At 35.7% G+C, this 24,497-nt stretch overlaps 1 non-coding gene across 1 annotated transcript; it reads left to right on the top strand.

Annotated features, from left to right (window-relative positions):
- Positions 1-1,652: 1,652 nt before the first annotated feature.
- On the top strand, positions 1,653-1,759 carry LOC141679737 (small nucleolar RNA R71). The gene has a single exon (XR_012558172.1). It is a non-coding gene; the product is annotated as a small nucleolar RNA R71 (small nucleolar RNA).
- Positions 1,760-24,497: the final 22,738 nt, after the last annotated feature.

The following is a 24,497-nucleotide window of genomic DNA, read 5'->3' as shown; positions in this document are numbered from 1 at the left end:
GCATCAGACATTAGCATGTGATCGAGTTTCGAAGTAACCGCAGAATCAATCACATCCAATTTTAAGCACTCCTCATCTTCTGTAGGGAATTTCATTGCCTTGAATATGTTGAAGGTCACATCCTGATCTTGGACCCGCATAGTAAGTTCCCCTTTTTACACATCTATCAAGGTACGACCAGTAGCCAAGAAAGGCCTTCCCAAGATTATGGGAATCTTCTTATCTTCCTCAAAATCCAGAATAACAAAATCTGCTGGAAAGAAAAGCTTATCCACCTTGACGAGCACATCCTCAACTATGCCCCTTGGGTAAGTAATGGAACGGTCAGCCAATTGTAGCGACATGTATGTGGGTTTTGGATCAGGCAGATCCAGCTTTTTAAAGATCGACAACGGCATCAGATTAATGCTTGCTCCCAAATCACAAAGGCACTTGTCAAAAGTCAGATTGCCAATGGTGCAAGGAATGGTGAAGCTTCCTGGATCTTTCAGTTTTGGTGGTAACTTTTGCTGCAGAACAACGCTGCATTCTTCTGTGAGAGCAACGGTTTCAAGGTCATCCAGTTCACCTTCCTTGAAAGAATAGTCTTCATAAACTTCGCATAACTGGGCATTTGTTCCAGAGCCTCAGCGAAAGGTATATTGATGTGAAGTTTCTTGAACACCTCCAGAAACTTCCCGAACTGTCTATCCAACTTTTGTTGCTGCAAACTCTTAGGAAAAGGTGGTGGAGGATAGAGCTGTTTCTCCCCTGTATTAGCCTCAGGCAGAGTGTGTTCAACAGTAGTCTTCCTTGGTTCCGCCGCTTTCTCCTTTTGCTTAGATTCTTCACCTCTAATTTCAGCTTCTACTTCTTTTGCCTTTTCAGCATCAGCTACTTTTCCAGACCTTAAGGTAATAGCCTTGACTTGCTCTTTAGCTTCCTTCCTGCCTGGTACTTCCGTGTCACTGGGAAGAGTGCCAGGTTGACGATTGAGCACTGCATTGGCTAATTGACCGATTTGATTTTCCAAGGTCTTGATAGAAACCACCTGACTCTTGCATAATAGCTTAAGTTCCTCAAAATCAGCACTAGTAGGTGCAGCTGCACTTCCTTGTTGAGGATATGATTGCCTTATAGCATACTGTTGTGGTTGCTGGAATCCAGGTGGATTAAACTGTTTACTCACTCCTTGCTGATATGGTGGCTGAATAGCATTCTGATTATTCCCCCAGCTGAAATTTGGATGATTTCTGTTGTTAGGATGATAGGTCGCTGGCACAGGCTGCTGTTGTCGCTGATAATTATTCACATACTGAACAGATTCATTGACAAGAGAACACTGATCCGTAGCATGAGAACCTGCACAAAGCTCACAAACCATAGCTATTTGATTAACTCCATACGTAGCCAGAGAATCAACCTTCATTGATAGCGCTTGGAGCTGGGCTGCAATAGCGGTGGCTGCATCAACTTCTAGAATACCTGCTACCTTGCCTGACGTCATCCTCTGAGTTGGGTTTTGATGCTCATTTGCAGCCATCGTCTCTATAAGATTATACGCCTCAGTATAGCTTTTAGCCCATAAGGCGCCTCCAGCTGCTGCATCGAGCATGGGCCGAGATTGGGCCCCCAAACCATTATAGAAACCAGTGATCACCATCCAATCTGGCATTCCATGATGTGGACATTTTCTCAACATTTCCTTGTAGCGTTCCCAAGCCTCGCACATAGATTCTGTAGGTTGCTGCGCAAACTGAGTAAGAGCACTCCTCATAGCAGCAGTCTTTGCCATCGGATAAAACTTCACCAGAAACTTTTGCGCAAGATCTTGCCACGTAGTGATGGACCCAGCTGGTTCAGAATGTAACCAGTCTTTAGCCTTGTCCCTCAGTGAGAATGGGAAAAGCCTCAACTTGATAGCCTCATCAGTCACGCCATTATACTTAAAAGTGCTGCAGATCTCGACAAAATTCCGTATGTGCATGTTTGGGTCTTCAGTTGCCGCTCCTCCAAAAGAAACAGAATTATGCACCATCTGAATAGTGTCCGGCTTGATTTCAAAGGTGTTAGCTTGAATAGCTGGATGAAGGATGCTTGACTGAATGTCATCAATTTTAGGCCGAGAAAAATCCATAAGAGCTGGATCAGCTTGAACAATACGATCTCCCATATTTACTGGTTCTTTCTGCTCAGTTCCTGAATCCGAATCCTCAAAATCTAACTTCTCTGAAATATCAAGAACTTCGTCTGTCTCCTCAGCTGTATCTAAAGTCCTCTTATGAGCACGAGAACGAGTTTGCATAAACGCTTGCTAAAGTACCTGAAACACAACCGGAAAAAATAAGTAACTACTACGTCCTAATCACTGAGTCCTAATGACCAATGATGGTAAGTACATAAACTAAAAAAATACGCCGAGTCCCCGGCAGCGGCGCCAAAAACTTGTTAGGGTGAAAACACGCACTAATATTCACGCAAGTATACGCGTTCACAAGTAATATAGAATACTTTCTAGTTCGTTCCCTCAGAGACTCAGACTAAATTATTGTCTAATTAAACTCACTCACCAATGTATGATTACTTCTCAATGTTAAGATACTAACACTTAAAATTGTTAGTATTTAATCAACAATTTTAAGTGATGTGACAGTGATGATATTAATCGAATAACACGAAACTGATAAAAGCGAACTTTCATTGTACTAATACCATTCTACCAAGCATCCACAATTAAGATAGAAGTTGAATAGTCATCAATTATGTTGAGTTCCCATATGTCTACAGAAATTGACAACACAACGATTTAAGCACAAGTTATTCCTTTTGATTACATAGGGCAAATAAAACTGTTAGAGTTACCCACTAATCATGCACAACGTACATGAACCTATGCTAGCATGGCAAGTTCTAAATCTCAAGATCCACCGTCGCTTCACAAGAGATTAACACCCTATCTTATATGTTCGCGACACACATAAGACGAATACGCACAACCAATGCTAGATATCATGCAATCATCACACACTAAAGTATTAAACAATTAACTAAAGAATTCCATAATAAATCCGTTGCAACCCCATGATCACGATTAGCCCACAATAGCACTTATCGTCATCATGGGTTCATATGAAATCATGATAAACAAACACAAGAAAATAATAACTAAACTAATTATATTAAAACATAGTACGTCACAAGAGTAAATAAGTTCAAAGCAAGAAAACTAGCATCCAACGTTATAACGAGATAAGAATCACAAGAAAATATGCTTCCTCTTCATTGCGGTGTGCTAAATCGGTCTTCTTCCTTATCTCCTTCGCTCCTTGCGTAAAAACACAATCTTCTTCAATCCACCCTTGTGAAAACGTCTCAAATCTACTTATATAATAGTCCCAAAAAACTCAGATTACATAGAAGTGGAAACCAAACAGAAGTAGAAGTCCTAAAATAATTTTTTTTTTCCCGACCCTGCGCGGCCGCTCAGCATAGCTGAGCGGCCGCTCAGCTTGCTGCGCGGCCGCTCAGCAATGCTGAGTGGGCGCTCAGACCTCTACTGGAAAAATTCTGATTTCGCTCCGTTTCTTCGCCGTAATCCGCCCGTTTCTTTCCTCTCGCAATGGTGAACACATGCCAAGGCTTATTCTTGTTGATTCCTACCCCGAAATGCAACTAAAACCCTGAAATGCATAAACACTAGAAAAACGCATCAAATACACAAAATACTTGATTTCAAGACACCAATTTAAGCCATTTTAAGACGCTCTAAGTGGTATAAAATGCCACTTATCACTGAGCGGGCGCTCAGCTCTGCTGAGCGGGCGCTCAGCTACTGACTGGAAAAAATATTCTGATGAATCTTGTTTTGACCATAACTTGAGTTCTACTCGTCAGAATTAGGCGATTCAACTGCCCACGCGAAGCTATTGAGATTTTCTACAACTTGACAATGGCCTTGGCTTCCCATTCTGATCACTTTTCATCATATTTCCTTTAAAAGCTCTTTTCTTCATTTATCTGATACCTGAAATACAATAACACAAAAACACATCAAAATACCAACAACTTGAGTCCAAAACACCAATTTAAGCTTGTAATAAAGCATTCCAAGTGGATATAAAATCCACTTATCAAATATTCATTTGAGTACTTATGACTCCGCTTATTTACTAAATAATATTCTTTATTTCATTAAAGAATAATGTTTCGATAATCAAACTTATTTTCGATTATTCAAATAAAGATCATACTTTCGTATAAGTATATCTTTGGTTATTTAATATTCATTTCAAGTATGAGTTTTAAAACTTCTACTTCAATTATTTTTATAAAGATTATTCTTTATGGGAATATTATTTAAATAATAACATTCAGATATTTCTAATATATTGGGACTGATTTATTTTATTAAATTAGCATTACTCCAAACATTCTTAAAAATGTTTTCGAGTCTTCAAAATGATTTTTAAAAGTTAGGGCGGATCCCAAAACTCATTTTTATATTTAAGATCCTTCTTTCGAAGGGGATTTAAATACTCGCTCAAAACCTGAGGGATCCGGCTCTGTGGTGTATTTTACATTCACAACGAGGTTGTTGTTTTGACAAACAGTTTGATTACTTGCCCAATGTTCGGGAAGTAAGCCCATCTAATTGAGTCGACATAAGCGACAGTCCGGGGTACGGTCTATCAAAGTGTAAGTGGTTGGGTGGCATTCCATCAACGCGTAAGAGGTCGGGTGGCGGTCCAGCACAAGGTCCTAATACGACCAGGGTGATGACCAGTGGGGGATTTATCCATCTACTAGTAGAAAAGGTTACTTATTGGTATCTTTGCCTGATCAACAAGATATCGGGTTTATGCCAAAATTCTTTTCTTTCCAAATTCATTGGATATTGCAATTCTGTTCATACTTTACATGATAGAGGTTTTTAGGAAATGTATGGGAGATATATATGAATATATATATATATATATATATATATATATATATATATATATATATATCGGGACTTAATGAAGTATCTCGTAACTTCATTTCATTCAATGATATTTCAAAGATTGAATCTATTCAAATCTTATCTTGTAGTCTCATCTATGTGATAAACTTTTGAAACTAATTATAACTTGAACGGTGGTAGTTCAAGTAGTATTCGGAAAAGATATAAGTATATTGGAGTATCTTGTAATTTCATCTTTTAAACTTATATCTAGTAAATGATTATCTTATGCATGTCAAAGATTTTCAGAAAAACATTGAGACAAGGGTAGATATATGAGATTACCTCGCAACGATATTTTTATACAGTTATAAACTGGAACTATGTGTGTATTATGCATGGCAAAATATTTCAAAGATTTTGAAAAGTATATATGTATATACTGAATATTTTGCGACTTGGTCGCGTTAAGATATCAGCTTGGTTCATTTCTTCTTGACCAAGACTTTCATGAGTACTATGAGAATGCTCATATATTATTCATTATTATACATATTATTTCGGTGGGCTTGTTGCTCACCCTTGCTTTCTTCTTTCATCACACAACAACAGATAGAAAAGATGAACAGGACCAAACTTCCAATTCGCAAGCGGTTAGGAAACGTTCCGCAGTTTCCTGGAAGCGTTGATGCCGCTGTAGTTGAGGTAGGAATTACCAATAGGCTAGGCTTCCAACTTTTGATGAACGAGACTTATGTATATTATGAATTGTAATAATGGCAATGAATACGTAAATTATTCAGAAACCCTTTGGAGGTGAAATGGTTTATAATTGTGGAATAAAATGACTTGTGTTATTTTTGGTATTCATCTCTTAGACTATAACTTGTGGTGTGTGTGTGTATATTGTGGGGTCACAGTATGCAGCAGTTGGTTGATTGTTAAGATTAAGTATGGATAAGGGAAATGGAACTCGTGATAACCCGAATCCACGACCCCGGATTTGGGGGTGTTACAGTAAGTATATCCGATGGATAATGTTCAGAACTTTAATGGCTAAGATGTAGACAATTCGACCGATGAGAATAAAGCAATTATCCGCCGGGTTTAAAATAATCCATAAAAGTAATTGATTTTTACCAAGCTATTCTATTTCGACGGATGATCAAACTTGATGGATAATGAACGTTCGTCGAGATGTAGATTTTGACTTAGCCAAATTTTCATCCAAAATAGAAGAATCAATTAAGTTTCTGGCTGCATTTCAACTTGCAAAATTATCAAAAATGATTTAAGAATAATTAAGCATACCTAACTTACTTACCAACCTAGTGAAGGTGGATTCATCAGGTGGCTTGGTAAAGATATCTGCAAGTTGCTTCTCACTTGGAACAAAATGAAGTTCCACAATACCATTCATTATATGTTCCCTAAAAAAGTGGTACTTGATGTCTATGTGCTTTGTTCTTGAATATTGTACTGGATTTTCAGTAATGGCAATTACACTCGTGTTATCACAAAAAATAGGAATTTTTTCCACTTGCAGACCATAGTCCAACAATTGGTTTTTCATCCATAGAATCTGTGCACAGCAACTGCCAGCAACAATATAATCATCCTCAGCTGTAGAAGTTGAGACTGAATTTGGCTTTTTACTGAATCAGGATACTAGCTTGTTTCCTAGAAATTGACAGGTTCCTGTAGTGCTTTTTCTATCAATTTTGCACCATGCATAGTCTGCATCTGAATAACCAGTTAGATCAAAAACCAGAATCTCTAGGGTAGCAAATGCCAAGTTTTGGTGTTCCCTTGAGATATCTGAAAATTCTCTTTATAGCTATTAAATGAGACTCTCTAGGATCAGCCTGAAATCTAACACAAAGACAAGTAGCAAACATTATATCTGGCCTACTAGCTGTTAAATATTAAAGTGAGCCTACCATGCCTCTATAGCTTGAGATTTCCAAAGACTTTTCAGTAGTGTTTAACTCAAGCTTAGTTGCAGTGGCGATGAGAGTTTTTCCAGAGTGCAATCCATTAGATCAAACTTCTTCAAAAGATCATAAATGTATTTGGTTTGACTAATGAATATTCCATCACTAACTTGCTTAATTTGTAAACCAATAAAATAAGTTAGTTCTCCCATCATGCTCATTTCATACTTACTTTGCATCAATTTGGCAAACTTTTTGCAAAGTTTTTCATTTCTAGTGTCAAATATAATATCATCTACATAAATTTGAACAAGTATACCAGAGCCATTAACATTTCTAAAGAATAAAGTTATGTCAACAGTACCTCTTGTGAAGTGATTTTCTAAGACAAACTTTGACAAAGTATCATACCAGGCTCTAGGTGCTTGCTTCAATCCATGAAGTGCTTTCAAAAGATAGTAGACATATTCTGGAAAATTTGGATCTTCAAAACCAGGAGGCTGACTAACATAGCCTTCCTCCTCCAAATTAACAACAGGCAAATTATGCATGATAGACATGGCATTTTTGTTATCCAACTCATTTGTGTCTGAGTTAGTCTCAGTTGCTTTCACAACTTTGACTGGAACTTTCGACACACTTGGCTTTGAAACAACCTTCTCATTAGCACAATCTTCAACACGTATTTCTTCTTGAATAATAAAGGAGGTCTCAATAAATGGTTCAGCAATTGATCCTTTATAGAGGGGTTTATCAACACCCTTAAGCACATGTGGTACTTCTCTACCTTTAGCACAGACATGAGGAGGGGAGTTTATGCCTAATTCTCCAATAGAAGCATTGTAATCAAAACCTATTCCAGATGTTTGATTAACATCTTGCTTACGGTAGAACTCTTTAGCCTTCAAACAAGAATTAAAGTAAGCTTTAACCTTAGTCTCAAGACCGGTGATCCTGTCTTTGAGAATAGTTTCGAGTTGTCTATAACAGTTAACTCTATTCTCTAGAAAAGATACTTGTTCTTTTAATTTGTCTTGATTAATGTGCACAAGTCTTAATTTATTGACCTCTTTCTCAAGGTCTTTGATATGTTGACTTAACAGTTCATTATCACGACGAGCACAATCTAAGGAACCTCCTTGATGATAAACTAATTCAGCATCAGTAAATTTTACCTCTTTTCTTGATGATGAAGTATTTCCATCAATAGCCATAAGAGCAAGATTCCCGACTTCTTTATCTTCACTGTCAGTATCATCCCAGCTTCTTCCCTTTGCCAGGTAAGCCCTTTCAGATTTACTCTTCTGATTAGAATCATAAGAGTTCTTCCTTACTTGCTTTGGCTTCCTGCATCCTGTGGCAAAGTGACCCAACTCATTACAGTTAAAGCATCGAATGGTGCTCCGATCAACCATCCCTGTTTTGAATCGACCACTGATGGCGTTAGAGGATGAAGATCCACCTTTCTGGAATCTGTTGTAGTTGGACTTGTACTTGAACTTGGGATTTCTCTTGAATTTGACATTGGAGAATCTTTTGATAATCTGGGCCATTGACTCATCTTCCAATTGCTCCAGCTCTTCCAAGGAGTAAAAATCATCACCGGATTGATTTGTAGTAGGAGGATCATATTCTACTACTAACACATTTTTTTCATCCTTGGAAGACTGTACCATTCTCTCTGACTGTTGAGATTGTTGTTGTTGTTGTTGTTGTTGTTGACCTTCAGCTACTAGAGCAGTAGACGTGCTGACCACTCTACCTTTCCCGTAGACTTCCTTCTGCTGAATCTGCTCCAAATCATAGGTTTTTAACACACCATAGAGTCTATCCAAAGAAATCTCACTCAGATCTCTAGCTTCTCTTATGGCAGTGATTCTATGTTCAAGATGAGTTGGAAGTGTTAAAAGGAACTTTTTGTTGATCTCCCTGATTGAATAATATTTTCCATTTATGTTCAGGTTGTTGATCAATGCATTGTACCTCTCGAACACTTCAGTAATTCCTTCTCCTAGATTGGATTTAAAATGCTCATATTCAGAGGTTAGGATCTCTAACTTGTTCTCCCTAACTTCCTCCGTTAATCACCTCAATAGTTTTCTAGATGTGTTTGGAATTTTTACAGTTCATCAGATGTCTGTTCATCAAGGAATCAAGGGATCAACTAAAATTAATTGAAGGCTGGCATCCAAGGAGGCTTCTTCTTTTTCAGCATGAGAAAAATCCTCAAGATCTTTTACATAGGTTCTAGCTTTGGTAATGACAACATCATTTGCTATAACATCTAGTTCAATAACCATCGGAATTTTTGGACCTTTCTTTAACACATCCAGATATTTGGGTTTTGCAACTTGTAAGAACAAGAGAATCTTCTTCTTCCACATAATATAATTTTCTTTATCAAACAGTGGGATTTTAACGGTTCCAACTTTTTGTGAAGTCATTATGAATTTTTGAATAAATAAAAATTCAAGGAGTGGAAGAATCACAAAAGTCTAGGATCTTGATTTGTTCGTTAATCAGAAGGCTCTGATACCAATTATTAGGTCCCAATATGTTTGTAGAAGAGGGGGGGTTGAATACAAACTATACCGTTTAATCGAATTTAATGCAGAATAAAAAGTGAAACAAAATTCAAGTTAAATAAAACTCTAATTAAACTTGAAAGGTGTTACAACAATGGTATCGTTTACAATGGATTAATCTCAAATAAATTATCACAAATCTAGAATAAATTTGACATGAACTTTTTCTATTTTTGCAATAAAAAGATCAAATGATAAAAGCAATTTAAGATTAAGTTCTAGGGATTTTGATCCACTAGATAGTTACACAAGAACAAGAGAATTATTTCTAGTGGTTTGGATTTAACTTGAATAACTAGAAATTAATGGTCTTGAAATTTGCAGTTGCAGATGAAATATTTTTGGGTGGCTGCTTCTGTGTTCTTGGTTGGTTGAAGATTATTGAATGAATCTGCTGCTTCTGTCTTTTATAATTCAATCAACAGAATCCACTTGAACTGGCATGACAATTCCATAGCTGGTAGAACTTTCGGTGAGACAATCTGTTGTACTACCATGACAATCGGTATGACTATCACCTGAACTAGCTAGACAATCGGTATGACAATTGATTGAACTAGCAAGACAATCTCATAGCTGGTAGAACTTTCGGTATGACAATCAATTTGAACTAGCATGACTTTCGGTATGACAATCTGATTGTCATACCGGTTCAATTGATTGTCATGCTGAATTAATATTGAATATAAATTCAAAATCAATTCTGAAAATACATAATATTAATTCAGAATTAATTAATCAATTAATTCAATTAATAAATAAATTAATCTTTGCAGATATAATTTATTTTCTTAATTAAACTATATGACTTAATTAATTAATAGAGAATTAATACTACTCTTCTGAAAATCACTGTCAATTTTGAATCAATTCCACCACTTCAATGTTGACACTCGATGTACTGTCTGGTTCATGAGTGACTAACTTTCGTGACCTTTCTTCATGTCTTGACTTTGATAACTTGATTTTTTTCAGATTAAATCCATGTAATTATCTGATACCCTGACAAGATCTCTGTCACTTGATTAAATCCACAATCTTGATTTATATCACTGAGGCTTGATCAATTTCTTGAACTTCTTCCAGTGAAGTAATTCCTCAAGACTGTAGATGAACCTTTTTTCTGAATCCTTTGACAAATGTTACTTTGTGAGATCTCTTTGATGGTAGATCCACTATTTACTTGTTACATTCTTATTTGAGTTGAGTTAAATCCTCAAATAAACAAATAGGCTATGACATATGCCTTTCAATCTCCCCCTATTTGTTTGTTATACAATAACAACAAATACCTAGAGGATAACTCAACTAAAAAATAAGAAAAAGATGTAAACAAAAATGCAAAGTAAATAGCAGAAAAGTTCTGGATAACATTTAACATTTTCCAGATTCAAAATAGATGTTCCTCTAGACTGAACATATCTTCAAGTAGTTTCATCTTCTTTTGTACAACCACATTTCCTGATGAGAAGCGCATATCTCTCTTGCTTCCCCCCTATGAGAATCAACTGCTTAAAGGAAATCACCTTGTGTTTACCACCTCTCCCATACAATAGGATCCGTAGTTACAAACAACAATGGTGTGGTGTAGTGTACATGTGCTTTGCGTTTTTCTTTTTCTTTCCTCCCTGCTATTTCTCCCCCTTAGTTGAGGAATCCTCCAAACTATTACTTAAGCTTTTATCTCCCCCTTAGAGAAGGAATGTATGCCGTTATCTGAAGGAGTTCTCATATTCCACTTGGTTGGAAAAGAAATAACAAGTAGTTTCTCTTTCTTCCTCACTGTGAGTGTGTGATTCTGTTTAGTGTACCTCACATATGTTTCACTCTTCTCTCCACTCGTGTTTACACTCATTCTCACAAGTGTATCACTCCTCTCATAGCTCCAAAATTCAGTTGTACCTGCAAGGAAAATCACCTTAACCATCCTTAAGGAGGTCACAGGTGGTGCAATGGGAGTTCGCAAATCCCCATCCTCGTTAGACTCGTCAGATGAATCTGAGTCATAATCTACAAGTTGCTAGTTTCCCTTTTAGGGTTCCAGATTTGAATTCTGGGAAGATAAACAATGATCCAACGAATTTAGCTTGAAGATCAAAGTTCCCTTCGAATGTCTGTGAAGACATTTCCTTGTGACTCATCACGTAATATCTGAATCATTGTCAACAAGTTGCCGATCTGCACCTGTGTCAGATCCACTATCCGCAGATGCATCCAGGGGATTTAAGCCTGGGGAGGTAGACACTGACCACTGACATATGGCTATTGGATCAGTATCCTCTCCTAACACCTGTAAAGGCAATTGGTCCATTAAAGAACCTTGAACAATCAAATCTGACCTTAAAATGGTCGAAACTCTTGTTTCCATCAACTCCTCCTTTGTGTGTGTAACCTTTCCTTGTGCATCAAGAATTGTTTGTGTTTGAGGTGGTGACACTACATCGGATGCCTTGGCCGACATGCAAATTTTAATAGATGCACCCTGTTGAGTGGATGAATCTAGTAACTGTTTTTGTGCCTTTTTCAGCCATTACATCTTTTTGAGAAGATGTATGGGGGCTAGCAGTTGTCTCGGTTTAAATACTACTCATATTTGTAGGAGACAGAGCTGCTGGGTTGACTTCATAACTTTCCTTATATGGTGCATTAAGGCACTATCTCCCTCACGCTCATTCATACTACATTTTAGTGGTAAGAGAGTGTTGGTTGGTTCTGTTTCTATGTTTGTCTTTACAGTCTGGGATAGACGTTGTAGGTTTTTAACCTCATGAATGTCAATGAAAGAAGGCCATTGGAGGCTGAACCTGTATCACAGAACATATGGCAATATAGAGATAAAATGTACTTAAGATCTATAATGAATAAAAATTATACATTTAATCTTTTGAGAGAGATGATGTACAATAGTGACTTCAAAAGATTTTAAATGAGATAAGAAATCACTAATGTTGAAAGAAGTTTGACTTTCTCCTAAAACTGTTCGAGTGCACAAGTCTGTTTTTATGCCTAAAAAGATAAATGATTTTGATAAGACACAGACTGATGACCTAGCAGTATTAAGAAGAGAAAGAAATATTTTGACTTTCAATATGAATGAGTTTTTGTTAAAACATTGATCACTTAGGGTAAAGTCTAAGTAATTCTCACTCATGTCAAAAGCTCCATAATCTATCTTAATAAAATTATAATCAACAACATTGTTTGTTGAAAAATAATATTAATAAGAATTACTATGCTGCTGATTTCAAATAGTAGTGAATCTTTCAGATATAACAACTAATATAAATTCACTAAAACTTAAAATCTCACAACTATCTGTAACAAAATATTAACAATATATCATTGACCGATACTTGTCAAGTACTTTAGATACCAATAATTATGTTGCATATTATTTTAATATAATTAATTAAAAAAATATCAATGAATTAAATACTAAATATCTATCAAAGAGATATCAGCATTTAATTTCATATATCATACAATTGTTAACTCCTAACAACTGTAATATCTCAAACAATATTTACAATTACAGAAAGTACAAATAAAAACTTATATTAATATAGAAAAAATACAGAAAATATTTACAAGTTCAATGATAATATTACCAGCTTGCAAACAGCCATATCCCTCAGTTAAACCTTTGCTGTTATCTCCAAAGGTAACCACTGGGCCAGCTTTCTCATCCACATTTGATAGCAGGGCTCTATCTCCGGTTATATCTCTTGACGATCCACTGTCAAGAATCCACACTACCTGTTCCACCTGTTTAATGCCCTGCAACACAAATGGATTAAACCTTCTTCAGAACCCAAACTTGGTTGGGTCCGTCATACTTGTAGAATTGACCTTTGTCAGGAAAAACAACATTCTTAACTGTAATGTTCTCAACTTTCTCAATGACTGGACATTTGACCTTGTAAACAGCCTTAACAAATTTCTTTTTAGGCTTAGGCACAAATGTCTCATTTCTAGCCTTAGGAGGACTAGCAGTCTTAGACCTATCATGCTTCCTATTATTCACATGCTGATGAGGAGTAGTCTTATCACTAGAAACATGCTTACCATTAAAATAAGCATACATTAAATTAAAAGCACAAGACATACAATTAGGAACACCACATACTTTATGAGAGGGATTAACAACAGGCAAATTATGCATGGTAGACATGGCATTTTTGTTATCCAACTCATGTGTGTCTGAGTTAGTCTCAGTTGCTTTCACAACTTTGACTGGAACTTTCGACACACTTGGCTTGGAAATAACCTTCTCATTAGCAAGATATTCAACACATATTTCTTCTTGAATAATAAAGGAGGTCTCATCAAATGGTTCAGCAATTGATCCTTTATAGAAGGGTTTATCAACACCCTTAAGCACATGTGGTACTTCCCTACCTTTAGCACAGACATGAGGAGAGAATTTTATGCCTAATTCTCCAATAGCAGCATTGTAATCGAAACCTATTCCAGATGTTTGATTAACAGCTTGCTTACTGTAGAACTCTTTTGCCTTCGAACAAGAATTAAAGTAAGCTTTAACCTTAGTCTCAAGACCGGTGATCTTGTCTTTGAGAATAGTTTCGAGTTTTCAATAACAGTTAACTGTATTCTCTAGAAAAGATACTTGTTCTTTTAATTTATCTTGATTAATGTGCACAAGTCTTAATTCATTGACCTCTTTCTCAAGGTCTTTGATCTGCTGACTTAACAGTTCATTATCACGACGAGCACAATCTAAGGAACATCCTAGATGATAAACTAATTCAGCATCAGTAAATTTTACCTCTTTTCTTGACGATGAAGTATTTCCATCAATAGCCATAAGAGAAAGATTCCCAACTTCTTCATCTTCACTATCAGTATCATCCCAGCTTCTTCCCTTTTCCAGATAAGCCCTTTCAGAGTTACTCTTCTGAGTTGAATCATAAGAGTTCTTCCTTACTTGCTTTGGCTTCCTGTATTCTGTGGCAAAGTGTCCCAACTCATTGCAGTTAAAGCATCGAATGGTGCTCTGATCAACCATCCATGTTTTGTATCCACCAGTGATGGTGTTAGAGGATGAAGATCCACCTTTCTGGAATCTGTTGTAGTTGGACTTGTACTTGAACTTGGGATTTCTCTTGAATTTGACATTGGAGAATCTTTAGACAATCTGGGCCATTGACTCATCTTCCAATTTCTCCAGCTCTTCCAAGGAGTAAAAATCATCACCGAATTTATTTGTAGTAGGAGGATCATACTCTGCTACTAACACATTTTCCTCAGCCTTGGAAGACTGTACCGTTCTCTCTGACTGTTGACATTGTTGTTGTTGTTGACCTTCAGCTACTAGAGCAGTAGACGTGCTGACCACTCTACCTTTCCCGTAGACTTCCTTCTGCTGAATCTGCTCCAACTCATAGGTTTTTAACACACCATATAGTCTATCCAAAGAAATCTCACTCAGATCTCTAACTTCTCTTATGGCAGTGATTCTATGTTCAAGATGAATTGGCAGTGTTAAAAGGAACTTTTGTTGATCTCCCTGATTGAATAATATTTTCCATTTATGTTCAGGTTGTTGATCAATGCATTGTACCTCTCGAACACTTCAGTAATTCCTTCTCCTGGATTGGATTTAAAATGCTCATATTCAGAGGTTAGGATCTCTAACTTGTTCTCCCTAACTTCCTCTGTGCCTTCTTTAATCACCTCAATAGTTTCCCAGATGTGTTTGGAATTTTTACAGTTCATCACATGTCTGTTCATCAAGGAATCAAGGGAATCAACTAAAATTAATTGAAGGCTGGCATCCAAGGAGGCTTCTTCTTTTTCAGCAGGAGAAAAATCCTCAGGATCTTTTACATAGGTTCTAGGTTTGGTAATTACAACATCATTTTCTATAACCTCTGGTTCAATAACCATCGGAATTTTTGGACCCTTCTTTAACACATCCAAATATTTGAGATTTGCAACTTGTAAGAACAAGAGCATCTTCTTCTTCCACATAATATAATTTTCTTTATCAAACAGTGGGATATTAACGGTTCCAACTTTTTGTGAAGTCATTATGAATTTTTGATTAAATAAAAATTCAAGGAGTGGAAGAATCACAAAAGTCTAGGATCTTGATTTGTTCGTTAATCAGAAGGCTCTGATACCAATTGTTAGGTCCCAATATATTTGTAGAAGAGGGGGGGGGGGTTGAATACAAACTATACCGTTTAATCGAATTTAATGCAGAATAAAAAGTGAAACAAAATTCAAGTTAAATAAAACTATTATTAAACTTGAAAGGTGTTACAACAACGATATCATTTACAATGGATTAATCTCAAATAAATTATCACAAATCTAGAATAAATTTGACATGAACTTTTTCTATTTTTGCAATAAAAAGATCAAATGCTAAAAGCAATTTAAGATTAAGTTCTAGGGATTTTGATCCGCTAGATAGTTACACAAGAACAAGAGAATTATTTCTAGTGGTTTGGATTTAACTTGAATAACTAGAAATTAATGGTCTTGAAATTTGCAGTTGTAGATGAAATATTTTTGGGCAGCTGCTTCTGTGTTCTTGGTTGGTTGAAGATTATTGAATGAATCTGCTGATTCTGTCTTTTATAATTCAATCAACAGAATCCACTTGAACTGGCATGACAATTCCATAGCTGGTAGAACTTTCGGTGAGACAATCTGTTGTACTACCATGACAATCGGTATGACTATCTCCTGAACTAACAAGACAATCGACATGACAATTGATTGAACTAGCAAGACAATCCCATAGCTGGTAGAACTTTCGGTATGACAATCAATTTGAACTAGCATGACTTTCGGTATGACACTCTGATTGTCATACCAGTTTAATTAATTGTCATGTTGAATTAATATTGAATATAAATTCAAAATCAATTCTGAAAATTCATAATATTAATTCAGAATTAATTAATCAATTAATTCAATTAATAAATAAATTAATCTTTGCAGATATAATTTATTTTCTTAATTAAACTATACGACTTAATTAATTAATAGAGAATTAATACTACTCTTCAGCAACAACCATTCTTTTAAAAATCTTATGAAAATTACTGTCAATTATGAATCAATTCCACCACTTCAATGTTGACACTCGATGTACTGTCTGGTTCATGAGTGACTAACTTTCGTGACGTTTCTTCATGTCTTGACTTTGATAACTTGATTTTCTTCAGATTAAATCCCTGTAATTACTAGATACCCTGACAAGATCTCCGTCACTTGATTAAATCCACAATCTTGATTTATATCACTGAGGCTTGATTAATTTCTTGAACTTCTTCCAGTGAAGTAATTCCTCAAGACTGTAGATGAACCTTGTTTCTGAATCCTTTGACAGATGTTACTTTGTGAGATCTCTCTGACGGTAGATTCACTATTTACTTGTTACATTCATATTTGAGTTGAGTTAAATTCTCGAATAAACAAATAGGCTATGACATATGCCTTTCAAATACCCACTTGGTATCAATTGGATTCTTTTCTTTAGGTTTGGGTACCAGCTTCCATACTTTATTCCTCTCAAATTGGTTTAGCTCCTCTTGCATAGCTAAAACCCAATCAGGATCCAAGAGAGCTTCTTCTACCTTCTTTGGTTCTTCCTTTGAGATAAAGCTGTTATACAGACATTCTTCTTGATTTTCTTTTCTTGTTTGAATTCTAGAAGATGCACCTCCAATAATGAGCTCAAACGGGTGATCTTTAGTCCATTTTCTCTGTTGGGGTAGATTAGCTCTAGATGAAGATGCCTCATCATTGTCTTGATGTGTGACTGAGTTTTGATTAAAAGAAACTCCCCATGAGTTTGTGGATCTTTGATTTGAAGAAGGAGTTCTTTCTGTAAGTGATCTATTTTGACTCTCAGCTTTTCTGATTGTTTCAACGGATGATGAACTTTGTATCCCGACGGATGAAGCTGATTGTCTTCTGACAGATGATGCATTTTGTACCTCGACTGATGCTGAATTTTACGCATCATTGGAGATAGACTTATTTGCATTATCCTTAGCCATTATTTCTTAATCACTATCATCATCGCTGTCATCACAAATTGTCTCAACATTGTCAAATTTGAGGCTATCATGGAAACTTTCATCTTTTAGTCCTTCAATCTTCTTATCATTATACACAACATGTACAGATTCCATAACAATGTTTATTCTAAAATTGTAGACTCTATATGCTTTTCCAACAGCATATCCAACAAAAATTCCTTCATCTGCTTTAGCATCAAACTTTCCATGTTGTTCAGTTTGATTCCCTAGAATGTAGCATTTGCATCCAAAGACATGAAGAAAATTTAGAGTTTGCTTCCTGTTCTTGAATATCTGATATGGAGTCATGCCTTTTTCTTGATTGATCAAGGAGATATTCTGAGTATAACATGCTATGTTCACAGCTTCTGCCCAAAAGTAAGTTGGCAGCCTTGATTCTTCAAGCATTGTTCTTGTAGCTTCAATGAGTGATCTATTCTTCCTTTCCTCCACACCATTTTGTTGTGAAGTTCTTGCTGCACAAAACTCATGCATGATTCCATACTCTTCAAAAAACACTCTTATCACAGAATTCTTGAACTCAGTTCCATTATCACTCTTGAATCTTCTAACCTTGAAGTCAGGATGATTGTTAACTTGCCTTATATGATTGGTGATGATTTCACTAGCCTCATCTTTGGATTTTATAAAATATGTCCAAGAGAACTTTGAAAAATCATCCACAATTACTAGGTAATATCTCTTCTTTGAGATAGATACCATATTTATTGGTCCAAACAAGTCCATATGAAGTAATTGTAAAGGTTCTTCAATAGATGATTCAAGCTTCTTTTTGAATGATGCTTTAATCTGCTTTCCTTTTGGGCAGGCATCACATAATACATCCTTTGAAGACTCCACTTGAGGAATACCTCTAACCAAATCTTTCATGACTAGCTCATTCATGGTCTTGAAGTTTATGTGGGACAACTTCTTGTGTCACAGCCAACTTTCATCTTGACTTGCTTTACTGAGAAGACAAGTTACATATTCTGCATTTTTTGAGTTGAAGTCATCTAGATACACATCGCCTTTTCTCACTACAGTGAGAACCATTTTGTTGCTTTTCTTGTCAGTCACAACACAGGCTTCTGCATTAAAAGTAACTGAGTTGCCCCAATCACAAAGCTGGATGATACTCAATAGAATGTGCTTGAGACCATCCACTAGGGCAACTTCCTCAATGATGACATTATCCTTTGAAATCAAGCCATATCCCATGGTATAACCCTTGCTGTCATCTCCAAAAGTGATACTTGGGCCAACTCTTTCTCTAAAACCAGTGAGCATGGTAGAATCTCCAATCATGTGCCCTGAGCAACCACTATCCAGATACCAAAGATTCTTTCTGTTTCCCTGTACACATTAAAATCAAATCAAGTTGATTTTGGTACCCAAGTTTCTCTGGGTCCTGCCTTGTTAGCCTTTTTCTCTGATTTCTTAGGTTTGACCTCATTTGACTTGGGTATTCCAGATTCACCCTATGTCATTTGAGTTGGACCTTTGAAACCATTCACTGAAGCAGAATTGTCAAGCACATTTTGATTAACATGAAAAGGCATGCTATGTGCAAACATGTTATTCCAGTAAGGCATGCTAAATGGCATTTGAGGCATACTAAATGCAGCATAATAAGGATTAGGTGCAAATGGCATATTAGCAAATTGTGCATTCAGATTCTGTGCAGGAAAAATATTCGAAGGCATGGCTGTCATGGTAGTCATGTTGGGAAAAGAAGGAGGTGTAGACATAGGTGCAGGCTTAGCAAGTTTGCAATTAACAGACAGATGATTAACACTTCTACACTTAGCACAGATTTTTCTAGGAGCATATTTATCAGGTGTGTAATTGTTATGTTTGTTAATTCCTACCTTCCTATTTCTATTATTTTTCCTTTTGATTCTGTTTTAACCTCAATATTTTCCAATCTGTCATTCAATTGCTTGATAGACAGATGACCTACATTTACTGTTTTGCTCTTGTTCACTCGACTTATTTCTCCTGGAATAAAGTTTTTATAAACTGATCCATATTTTTCATTTAAGCTAGCTAGCTTGGCTTTGCTAACTGATTTTCTCTCAGCCGACATATGTGACTCCTTGTCTTTCGACGGATAGTCCTTTTGGTTTTCGACGGATAGCATTCATCATCTGTCGAATCCACATCCGTTGACAGTCCTTCAACCAAATCGGAATCAAGCTTCTCCTTGCTCTTTTTCCAGGTTGCATCACAAAAAGATTCTATACCTTGAACTTTAGTAATTTGAGCATGGATATCTCTAGATGATTTCCATGCCTTAATTACTTCATATTCTCATTCAAGCTGTTTTCTTAAAATCTCCTATTTCTTTAAAGATTCAGTTAATTCATCCTTGGCAGTTTTACATTCAATTCTCAATTTTTCAAATTCAATGAATTGAGACTCTAGCACATTATTCCTCTCACTTAAGAACAGGCTGTTTTCTTTAATTTTAGCATTTTCTTTAGTGAGAAATTTAAGAGTTACACGGAAATTATACAATTCAGTAGACATATCATTGATGGCATTATTACACTCAGATTTAGTTAGATGTGCTTTGTTAGTGGTGATTACCTGATTGCTTGATAAATAACTTCTGCTTCATCTGATTTAGCCATTAGGGCTAGGTTAACATAGTTTGTTTCTTCATCTTCATCCAATCCATCAGCTGCCCAATCATTTTTTGAGTAATGAATGCCCTTTCCTTTTATTTGAGTAGCTCAAAATATTTCTTTTTGTAGTCTACAGACTCAAACTTTTTCCCTTCAGAACTAGGCTTTCTACACTCATTTGCAAAATGACAACTTAAGCCACATTTAAAACATTTAAATTTTGATTTATCCACCATGTTTCTTTTGCAGAATGCTAGATGCTCATCTATATCATCCATGTCATCTTGGCTCAATTGTTCTTCATTTACATCAGCTACCAGCCCTTTACCCCTGCTTTCACAAACCCTTGAGTTTGATACAGATTCCACAGCTTCAACCTTCATCTCTTTTTCCTTTTCTTGCTCAGCAACTAGTGCAATGGATCCTCCTTTCTTCCTTCATTTCTCCTTCTTTTCATCTTGCTCTATTTTAAGCTCATAGGTTTTTAGAATTCCATACAGTCTTTCCAAGGTGAATTCCTTGTAATCTTGAGAGTTTCTTAAAGAGACTGATATGGGCTTCCATTCCTTTGGCATAGATCTAAGGAATTTAAGGTTTGAGTCTTTTGTTTGATAGACCCTTCCATGCAACTTGAGAGCATTCAGTAGCTTTTGAAATCTACTAAATATGTCAGTGAGTGACTCACTTTCTTCACAATGAAAATGCTCATATTGTTGAATCAAGAGCTGTATTTTGTTCTCTCTTACTTGCTCAGTTCCATCATAAATAATTTGAATTGTATCCTAAACCTCCTTGGCTGTTTTGTAGTTTATGATGTTGTCAAACATATCACCATTAACACTATTAAACAGTATGTTCATGGCCTTTTTATCTTTCCTGACTTGTTTAATGTTTGGATCAGACCATTCGTGTCTAGGCTTTGGAACTGATGGTTCATTTCTTGTAGCAGCTCTCATAGGAACATGAGGACCTTTCTCAATACAGTCCACAAACGCTTCATTTTGAGATAGAAGATGTAGGTGCATCTTCACCTTCCGGTGGTGATAGTTGTCTTTGTCCAGAAAATGGAATTTTCACTCCAGCATCCTTTCTGATCATCTTGCTGATTGTGGTGATCTTTACACTCTTTGTACTTCAAGAGCTTGCTCTGATACCAATTGTTATTCCCATACAATGCAACAAGAATGACAGAAGGGGGTTGAATGTAATTCTGGTTTCTTTTTCTAATTTTAAAACTGTTCTTACTTAATAATATAACTATGTATATTTTTCTATGTTGCGGAATGATAAAGATATGAAAATCAAACACAAAGAAATAAAAAACAAGGCTTTAAAACTTTGTGGTGGATTTGAACTTATCCACCAGATATATATATATTAATATAAGAACTCTGTGATGCTTGAATAGCACACAGCTGCTTACAAGTGAACTTGCAGAATTACAAAGAGATGCTTAACAGATACAGCTTTTTCTATCTCTCTGAAAATAATGCTTACTATCTTAGTTGTTTGTTCTACTTGCTACACTTGGTTTATATACTACCAAGTTACATAATAAAAAGACAAACAAGTAAAACAAAAATTGTTTCTAGTCTATTTTTCATGCTTTTTCATTGCATTTTCCAGCATCTTTGAATATCTTTATAATTGCATGGAAATGGTAATGCTTCTTTGTTCTTTAAATCCTGCAATTAGGCTGCCACATTCCATTTGCAAACGCCCGATGCATGTGACTGTGTTGTCACTGTCAACTGCTCTTTTTTAATATGATCATTCGTCGGGACTATGTTGGTCATCCGTTAGATTTCTTATTGATTATCTGTCGGGAGCCTTTGTAGATCATTCGTCGAGAGCCTTTTTGCCACTTGACTCTATTTCACTTATACAGAATTACAAGACATCTTATATTTACAATTAGCCAACCTATTCTGCATATCAATCTAGTAGTCAACATGACTCAAAGAATCCTACTACATCTACTCAACTCATACATTGTTGTTTGCAGAAATGTGCTACAAGACTTATTATTACATAAGCTACACTCTCGGTGGATGTTCAGTGGTCATCCGTTGGGACTATAAAGTTCATCCGTCGGGACTATTGTAGAACATCCATCGAGAGCTACAAAAACACTAAGTTGAATCTACTAAGGTGTTTTGTTCAACTTATCATCAAGTTCACAACATATTCCTAACAGAAACTGCTACTAGTGGCCTTTTAAAGGGCGTGTACGATCTTCTTTACCTTCAGTCAGCTCTAAACACAACATCCTTCATTCTTCCACGTTGCCCTTTGTAAGGGATATCAGCGGTTATTTTTCTTATGCTAGCATGGTAAGTATATCTACACGAATTTTCTATCTACGATAGGCGATTCTCGTAACCATTCCAAATAAAAGGCAGGCCGCTAGACGTATCTTCAACGGTCTGGATAGTTCTCTCGCCCTTCTTGTCGATTTGAGAATTCTAAGTCATGCCTTTGTTCGTGATTTTTCACAAAATACTTTGGATAATAATCCAGTTATGAAATTAAGTCTTGGGTCCTTGCGTGACGCAAATGTCACGGGGTCTCTCTATCACCAATTATCTCTTCCACGTTCATAAAATTTTTATAGAGTGGAGATTTATCATTTACATAATAAAAGAAGCGGTCTTATTTAACCCATTACTCAAAATCCTAAAATAGCACGACAGCTTACTTGGTTCTTGATAATCCTCTTCCAGAATTTATTATAATAAACTCTTACTCGCATTTGGGTTATTTACAAGTCGCAATCACTAGAAATTTTAATCCTCGCCTTTCTGTTTTCATTTTAAACCATGTCGAGTACTTACTTACCTACTCAATGACATCTCTTTTCATATTCGGTCATGACTCGTATTCTCTTAAGTTTCTAGTTGTCTTTAATCCTTCCCGTTATGTAATAAAGGGTACTCTTCTCATTGTCTTACTTCAAATTCATTCGTGCGATCCTCCTCATCATTTGTCCTGAAATTTGTTATCCTCAATCTATCTTTTCCTACTTAAAGTGTCGGCCACCATATTAGCCTTTTCTTGATGATAATAGATTTCTCAATCATAGCCCTTGATCAATTTGACTAAAACTTCTACCTTGTGTCTAGTGTAGAAGAAAAAAAAATCCAATTTTCCTCATAATTTTAACTATTTGTCCCTTTCAGTGCGAACCTTATCGCGATTATTCTAGATCATTATTAGGACACTTTATGTCATGGTCCTTAAGCCGCATAAACATATTATTATACTTCACACAAAATCCTATTTCTCGAATTCATACATGCTTGGTCTTTCTCGAATTCATTTGTACCTATCCGATGATGTTTCATAGAAGCTTACCTTACTAATCATGTTGGTATCTCTATTATCTTTCTTCTATAACCAAGTTAAAGATCCTTATGATAATAACTAAACATGTTATTCCCTTTTTAAAATAACTTATTCATTACGATTCTCCGATTGAACCAATATAGCACCGAGTTTTTAGTCTCATATTAAAATAATCGGTTCTCAACTATATCTCTATTTATTCGGAAGGCAATTATCCTTGGAAGAATGATTTTCACAATATCGATGTAATTTAGACAATCCGAACAAGATTTCAAAATCTAATATCTGAAGAAATAATGAGCTCTGAATAAAAGAGTCACAACACTCAAAAGAATTATAACTTGGAAGGAAGAATACAACAAGGATTATTCTTCCATGTCCTTACAATTTTACATTATGATATAATAAAGAATATCTCTTGAAAGCAATGATTGCTGAATAATAACATTATTTGAATGACACTTGTAAGATTTCCCCATCGAAAGAATACTTTTCTTTTCGAGTAATGAAAGAAATATCGAATAACATCCTCAAAAGGTTAACCATTGGGATTTCAAAATGATGCTATTTTGAAAGAAGGAATTTTATCTAATAATTAACAAATAAGGAAGTATATTGTTCTTAAATCATTTTATGATATTAATTGGATATTTTTATATAAATGAAAGAATAGAATATTTCATGAACAAAATATTTTATAAAACTAAATATGAATTCTCGTTTGAGTGGGCGACCTAGTTAGGTCTCAATTAAATTGTTCTTTGAAAATTTCATCAACAATTAAATTTTGCATATATAATGCACTATGGAATAATAAAAAATTTAATTGGAAGTAGAACTAGCAAAATAATAACTAGTCCATATCAAGCAATATTATCAACCGGCTAAGAAAATGGCCAACACAATTGGTTTGGCCCATAGCAACTAGCTAGGATGATTAGCTAGGCTTTCATCGTATTAATTAAAATTTCGACTAGTTAGGACAATTAACTAGTCATTCATGAGAACATATTCAACTAAGCATATTT

Source organism: Apium graveolens, chromosome 1, assembly GCF_009905375.1.
Source record: "Apium graveolens cultivar Ventura chromosome 1, ASM990537v1, whole genome shotgun sequence".
Classification (NCBI taxonomy): domain Eukaryota; kingdom Viridiplantae; phylum Streptophyta; class Magnoliopsida; order Apiales; family Apiaceae; genus Apium; species Apium graveolens.
This window is presented reverse-complemented; position numbering and strand designations above follow the sequence as displayed.